This window comes from Thalassophryne amazonica, unplaced genomic scaffold (genome assembly GCF_902500255.1).
Source record: "Thalassophryne amazonica unplaced genomic scaffold, fThaAma1.1, whole genome shotgun sequence".
Taxonomy (NCBI): domain Eukaryota; kingdom Metazoa; phylum Chordata; class Actinopteri; order Batrachoidiformes; family Batrachoididae; genus Thalassophryne; species Thalassophryne amazonica.
This window is the reverse complement of record NW_022986310.1, coordinates 45,563-52,576: the sequence shown is the minus strand read 5'-3', so window position 1 is coordinate 52,576 and position 7,014 is coordinate 45,563. Positions and strand designations below refer to the sequence as shown.

General features: G+C 42.1%; 1 long non-coding RNA gene across 1 annotated transcript; it reads left to right on the top strand.

Moving 5' to 3' along the window:
- Positions 1–2,893: 2,893 nt before the first annotated feature.
- LOC117506037 lies at positions 2,894–3,492 on the top strand. Its single transcript, XR_004559347.1, has 2 exons — positions 2,894–3,018; positions 3,103–3,492. It is a non-coding gene; the product is annotated as an uncharacterized LOC117506037 (long non-coding RNA).
- Positions 3,493–7,014: the final 3,522 nt, after the last annotated feature.

Genomic DNA, 7,014 nt, shown 5'->3' with positions numbered 1-7,014 from the left:
GGATCTCTTTGTCGTAGAAGATCGTTATTTTTCCATTGGATGAGACTGGTGTTGGCTCGTGCTCCCAGACATGTTCTTTGACTTCCATCTCCAGTTCCTTGCAGATCTTCCAGTGGAGATATTGACAGATCTTATGTCTGGATGTATAATGCCCATCTGCCATGAGGATCTGGCATGCTGATGTTAGATGGTTTACACTCTCAACAGCTGTATGACAGAATCGGCATTTATCATTTTGTGAGATCCCTGCCATTTTTTTGAAGCCATTAGTTAGAAGTCCCTGATCTTGTGCTCCAATCAGAATTCTTTCTCCATCAAAACCAAGTTTTCCATTTTTTAGCCACTGCATTGATCCAACTTTGTCGATGTATTCCTTTTCGAGTTCTTCTTGGAAACTCTTTTGTGTTGTTTCCATCTTTCCACTCGATGTTTTCCTTCTTTTTTGCTGTATTGTTCTCTGGTCTGTCTTGCAAGTTTTGTTGCAGGCATGAGACTTGCTTTTTCTCTCTTGTAGAAGTTCTCCGCCAAAGTTTTTTGCCAGTTTAGTGATTGAGGTCCGTTCACTTATGACCTCGTAGTGTTGTGTGACCGTTTTTATGATTTCTTCTTCAGAGCTCTTTAAGTACTGTCCAATACTTATTATCGATGCTCTGTAGGCCTGGTTGATTTCAGTAAGGCCCATACCGCCTTCTCTGCGAGGTAGGTATATTCTGTCCATGCACTGATTTCTGTATGTGATTTTGTGGAGGGTAAGCATTTTTCTGTTTTTTGTGTCCAATTTGTTAAGTTCGCATTGTGGCCAGTTCACTATGCCAAACCCATAGGTCACCACTGGTATTGCAAACTGGTTTATGGCTGTGATTTTATTTTTTGGTGTCAGCTGTGTTTTGCAGATCTTTTTTAAGCGGTTTAGGTATTCTTTTGTTGTTTTTGTTCTCATTTTCTTGTGTTCAATTGAATTACTTTGTTCAATTCCCAAGTATTTGTATGTGGAATCTGCAGCCAGGTCTTCAATGTAGCTCCCTTCATCCAATTGTATGTTTACGGTTTTTGTCTTTTTTCCTTTTGTCATTGTGCATTTTGAGCATTTATCCAGTCCAAATTCCATGCCAATGTCTTTTGAGAACTTATGGGCAGTTTCCACGAGTTGAGTGAGTCCGTTTTTTGTGTTGGCATAGATTTTCAAATCGTCCATGAACAACAGATGGTTCACAAGTTTTTGGTTTTCCTTTCCTTTGTCTTTACTTAAGTCATATCCAATGTCTTGCTCCTTCAGGATCTTGCTGAGCGGGTCCATGATTAAGCAGAATAAGAGAGGTGAAAGGCTGTCTCCTTGAAGTATCCCTCTCTGAACTCGTACGTCTGGGATTGTTATTTGTCCCTCTGTGTGATTGAGGGTGATGGTGGTGTTCCACTTGTTCATTTGTGCTCTCAGGAAGGTTCTTATTTTCTCATTGATGTTGTAGAGTTCTAAGCACCTCAAGATCCAGGAGTGTGGTACACTGTCAAATGCCTTTTTGTAATCAATCCAAGCCATGCTGAGGTTCCTCTGCCTTGTTTTGCAGTCCTCCAGGATAGCTTTGTCTGTCAGTAACTCGTCTTTAGCTCCTAATCCTCTTTTGGAACATCCTTTCTGTTCATTTTCCAGGTAGCCACCATTGTCAAGATGTTCATAAATGGCATCAGCTATGATTCCTGTCAGCCATTTGTATGTTGTTGTTAGGCAGCAGATGGGTCTGTACTTGTTGGGAAGCTGTGTTTCCTTGGTCTTTGGTAGTAGGCTTGTGTTCCCTGTCGTTAGCCAGTCTGGTGTGTCCTCTTCTCCGTTCAATATTTTTGTGAAAGCCACAGCATAATGTTGGTGTAATGCTGTCAGTCTTTTCAGCCAAAAAATTGGGATTTTGTCGATGCCAGGTGCCTTGAACTTACTGTATTCACTCATTTTCTTTCTGATCTCTTCTTCATTGATTACAATTGCTGGCATTTGTTGTTTGTCTTTGTTTTTCTGTTGTATTTTTTCAATCCACTCAGCCTCTTGGTGTTGTTTTGGGTCTTCAAAGAGTGGTCTCCAAAATTTTTCAATTTCCTTTCTCTCAGGTGGTTGTTGTACTTCTATTGTGTCATTTGCCAGCTTTCTGTACACTAGTCTGGGGTTTGTTGCAAATAGTTTATCTGTTTTGCTTGTATTTTCTTGTCTTTATTCCTAATTTGTGCATTTTTGTCTTTTGTTTTTTCTGTATGAATTATCATGTGTGTTTTCAGGTTGCCCTTTCGTCCAAATCTTTGTCCACACTCAGAACAGACAAATTCTTTTTGTCCTGTATGAATTATCATGTGTGTTTTCAGGTTGGCCTTTTGTCCAAATCTTTGTCCACACTCAGAACAGACAAATTCTTTTTGTCCTGTATGAATTATCATGTGTGTTTTCAGGTTGCCCTTTCGTCCAAATCTTTGTCCACACTCAGAACAGACAAATGCTTTTTGTCCTGTATGAATTATCATGTGTCTGTACAGGTTGCTCTTTTGTCCAAATCTTTGTCCACACTCAGAACAGACAAATGCTTTTTGTCCTGTATGAATTATCATGTGTGTTTTCAGGGTGCCCTTTTGTCCAAACCTTTGTCCACACTCAGAACAGACAAATGCTTTTTGTCCTGTATGAATTATCATGTGTGTTTTCAGGTTGGCCCTTTGTCCAAACCTTTTACCGCACTCAGAACAGACAAATACTTTTTGCCCTGTATGAATTATCATGTGTGTTTCCAGGTTGCTCTTTTGTCCAAACCTTTTACCGCACTCAGAACAGACAAATGCTTTTTGTCCTGTATGAATTATCATGTGTGTTTTCAGGGTGCTCTTATATCCAAATCTTTGTCCACACTCAGAACAGACAAATGCTTTTTGCCCTGTATGAATTATCATGTGTGTTTCCAGGTTGCTCTTTTGTCCAAACCTTTTACCGCACTCAGAACAGACAAATGCTTTTTGTCCTGTATGAATTCTCATGTGTGTTTCCAGGTCGCTCTTTTGTCCAAACCTTTTACCACAATCAGAACAGTCAAATGCTTTTTGCCCTGTATGAATTATCATGTGTATTTTCAGGTGGCTCTTACGTCCAAATCGTTGTCCACACTCAGAACAGACAAATGCTTTTTCTCCTGTATGAATTATCATGTGTGTTTTCAGGTTGCCCTTTCGTCCAAATCTTTGTCCACACTCAGAACAGACAAATGGTTTCTGCCGTGTCTGAATTCTAATGTCTTTGTTCAGAGTGCCCTTATGTTTCTGTCCTTTACTCCCATCAGAACAGCTAAACGGTTTTCTTCTTGCTTTCCTCCCCTTTTGTTGCTCTGAGTTGTTCATGCGACCAGATGCTTTTCCATATTTAGAGCCTTTAAATTGTTTCTTATCAGTGTTGTCTGAATGAACAATACTGGTATTTTTCTGACAGTTAAAACTTGACTGAAGTTCTCTGGTCTGTTTCCAGTCTTCACTGTTATCAGTCTCAGTTCCAGAACTGTCTGAACTCCTGCCACTGGTATCTGGTTGTAAATGACTGTTTGGACCTGAGTTGCTGGCTGGTTGTGGTCCTCCATCGTCCTCTCCATCAGCTTCTGCTGTCAGTGTTCTGTGTACAGATGAGCTGCTGGCTACAGGCTCAGCCTCTGTGCTCTCATCACTTCGGCTTTGATGAAGCTGTGATGACTCTGGTTTTTCATCATCATTTTCACTCTTCACAGGGACGAAAGTGAAACCAAACTTGGTGAGATCTGCCTCCTCCAGCTGCTGAAGCTGCTCTCCCTGCTGACTTATCCACAGCTTTTCTTCTTCTTTAATGTCCTCCTGGTCAACACTCAGATTCCATTCCTGGTATTCAGGGAGAGTTTCTTCTTTAATCACCAACAACGGCTGCATGTCTGTAAAGAAACAATACAATTAATTTAACAATAAATGTTCAAACAACACTCACAAAAATAAAGTATCAGTGGTGAGTTTGACCTGATGACAGTAAGTTATTGCACTGAGGGAACTGATAAAGTGGAACTGAACATCAGCATTTGTTTAAAATTCCACAAATTGTAATTCACGTCCTTGTCTTCCACAACTGACTATTGCAGTGTTTTACTTTGTGGATTGCTATAAAATAGTGTAGGATGTCTACAGATGGTACAGAATTACTGTTGCTTGAGTTTTGATGAAACGGAGGAGACCGGAATGGTCTCCGGCCCCCCGTGACCCTTAATTGGAGTAAGCGGGTACAGAAGATGGATGTATTATTATTATTACTTAAGCAACATTCAAACAAGATGTCAGAATTCATCAAATACGAGGTCTGTTTGAAAAGTATCCGACCTTTTTATTTTTTTGCAAAAACCTGATGGCTTTGAATCACGTGTGCTTGCATGAGCCAACCTTGAACCTTCGTGCGCATGCGTGAACTTTTTCACGCCTGTCGATTGCCTCATTTGCTGGTAAGCAGCCTTTGTATGAGGACATGTTATGCTCTCGGCGGCTTTTCATTGCAAGGAAAATGGCGGAACGACTGGAGCAGCGCCGCATCAAATTTTGCCAGAAACTGGGCGACAGCCAGGTCGAAACCATTCAGAAGATTCAGACGGCTTTCGCTGACGATCCTCTGGGCATCACACAGATTAAGGAGCAGTACAACCGGTTTAAAGACGACCACACAACGGTGGAGAGCGTGCCGCGCTCCAGTCTTCCATCAACATGCTGAAATGACCAGATCATTTCCAAAGTGAACGCTGTGATGATGCGGGACCGTCGTGCGACTATCCGAGAAACTGCAGAAGCGGTGGACATCAGCACTTTTTTGGCACATTCCATTGTGAAGATTTGGCCATAAAAAGAGTGGCGATGAAATTCATGCCGCTGCTGACAGCGGAGCCAAAGCGCCTCCGTGTTGAAGTCTCACAGGACATGCTGGACTCCAAAAAATGATGCCCACCTCTTTCACAATTTCTCGGATAGTCACACGACTGAAAAGCCACCGAAAGCCATCTGAATAATCTGAATGGTTTCCACCTGGCTGTCGCCCAGTTTCTGGCAAAATTTGATGCAGTAGTTCTGTCTTTTTCCTTGCAATGAAAATCCGATGAGAGCACAACATGCCCTCACACAAAGGCTGCTTACCACCAAATGACGCAGTTGACAGGCGTGAAAAAATTCACGCATGCGCATGAAGGTTCAAGGTTGGCTCATGCAAGCACATGTGAGTCAAATCCATCAGGTTTTTGCAAAAAATAAAAAGGTCTGATACTTTTCTAATAGACCTCATATGACATGAACACATCTATAGTGACATTACAACTCATTCAAAATATATAAGTCAAATAATTTAATGTTTTGTAATGTTGCTGTTTGCACCAGAGTGTGCGTGTGCCAACTATAGGGGCATCACATACTCAGCCCCCTGTTAAAGTCTACTCCGGGGTGCAGGAAAGGAGAGTTTGGTCAATAGTTGAACCTCTGAAGAGGAACAATGCGGGTTCTGTCCTGGTTGTGAAACAACCGACCAGCTCTTCACTCTCACAAGGATCCTGGTAAGGGGCCTTGGAGTACAACCATCCAGTCTACATGTGTTTTGTGGACTTGAAGAAGGCGTATGATCGGGTACCCAGGAGATAATGTGGGAGTATGGAGTGGGGGGGCCCTTCTTAGGACCATCCAATCTCTGTACTTACAAAGCGAGAGCTGTGTTCGAGTGTTCAGCAATAAGTCTAACTCGTTTCCGGTGGGGATTTGGCCTCCACCAGGGCTGCGCCTTGTCACCAATCTTGTTTGTGATATTCATGGACAGGATATTGAGGTGTAGTCGGGGGGAGGAGGGTTTCCAGTTTGGTGGGCTCAGGGTCTCATCACTGCTTTTTCCAGATGATGTGGTCCTGTTGGCTTCATTGGCCGGTGACCTCCAACACTCACTGGATCAGTTCACAGCCAAGTGTGAAGAAGCTGGGATGAGGATCAGCACCTCTAAATCTGAGGCGGTGGTTCTCAGCAGGAAACCGATGGGTTGCCTACTCTGGTCTTGATTTTCCTCAGAAACTCAGTGGTTGTTGAAGCAAAAACTGAGTGGGTGTGGGAGGAAACAGCCCACAGAAAGTGACTTTCAGTCGGCCTCAAAGCGGTTTTGACAACCAGTCAGACGAGTCCAGAAACTGAGGCAGTTCTGAGATCAGACGGTTTTCAACAAGGCTGCAGAGCCGCTTACCTCGAGTGGACACATCATGAAAATATCACCAAATCAGACTGGGAAGTGGCCGAGTTCATCATTAAACATGACAAACCTTTAACAGAGGTGGAGTTTAACAAAAACTGTGCCATGCCATTGGTGGAGAATTTTTGTCCTGAGAAAAAGCAACAAATTTTTGAAGTTTGTTTGTCTCGTAACACTGTGGCACAGAGGACTGAAGACACTTCATCTGATAGTAAAAAGACAACTGGGGGACGGAGGTGAATTTAAAGCACAGATTCTTCTGACACCAATCAGTTACTGATTTTTTGAGGCTCTGACGATGACATGAACGTAGCAGAAGAGCTGCTTTACATCAAAAGCCTTCAAGGCCAAACAAGAGGAACAGATTAAAAACAGATGAAAAGATGAAGAAAATGCCAAAGTTTTTTAGACCCAAATATTTGTGTGAGGAAACATTTTCAGTTATGAACATCAACAAGAACCCACTTGAGTTTCAATGACTTGAGTCAGTTTTTGTTACAGGCTAAGTGGACTGATGTCATAAAACCAAAGACTGTTTCTGGGACCAGACTTCCATCACAACCTCTGTCTTTTTCAAACCCACATTTCTGCACACTTCCACATTTACACTATTCAGGTCAACATGTCACGTCTGGTAGCAAAGCTGGTTATTAATAGTACGAAGTGACCAAGGAAAAGTTCCCCAGTTTGGGTTGTTGATGGGAGCTGTAGAAAATAATGGATTTTATTCATTGAAGTCATGTTGATTTGAATTAATATTGCAGTGATGATTAAGATAA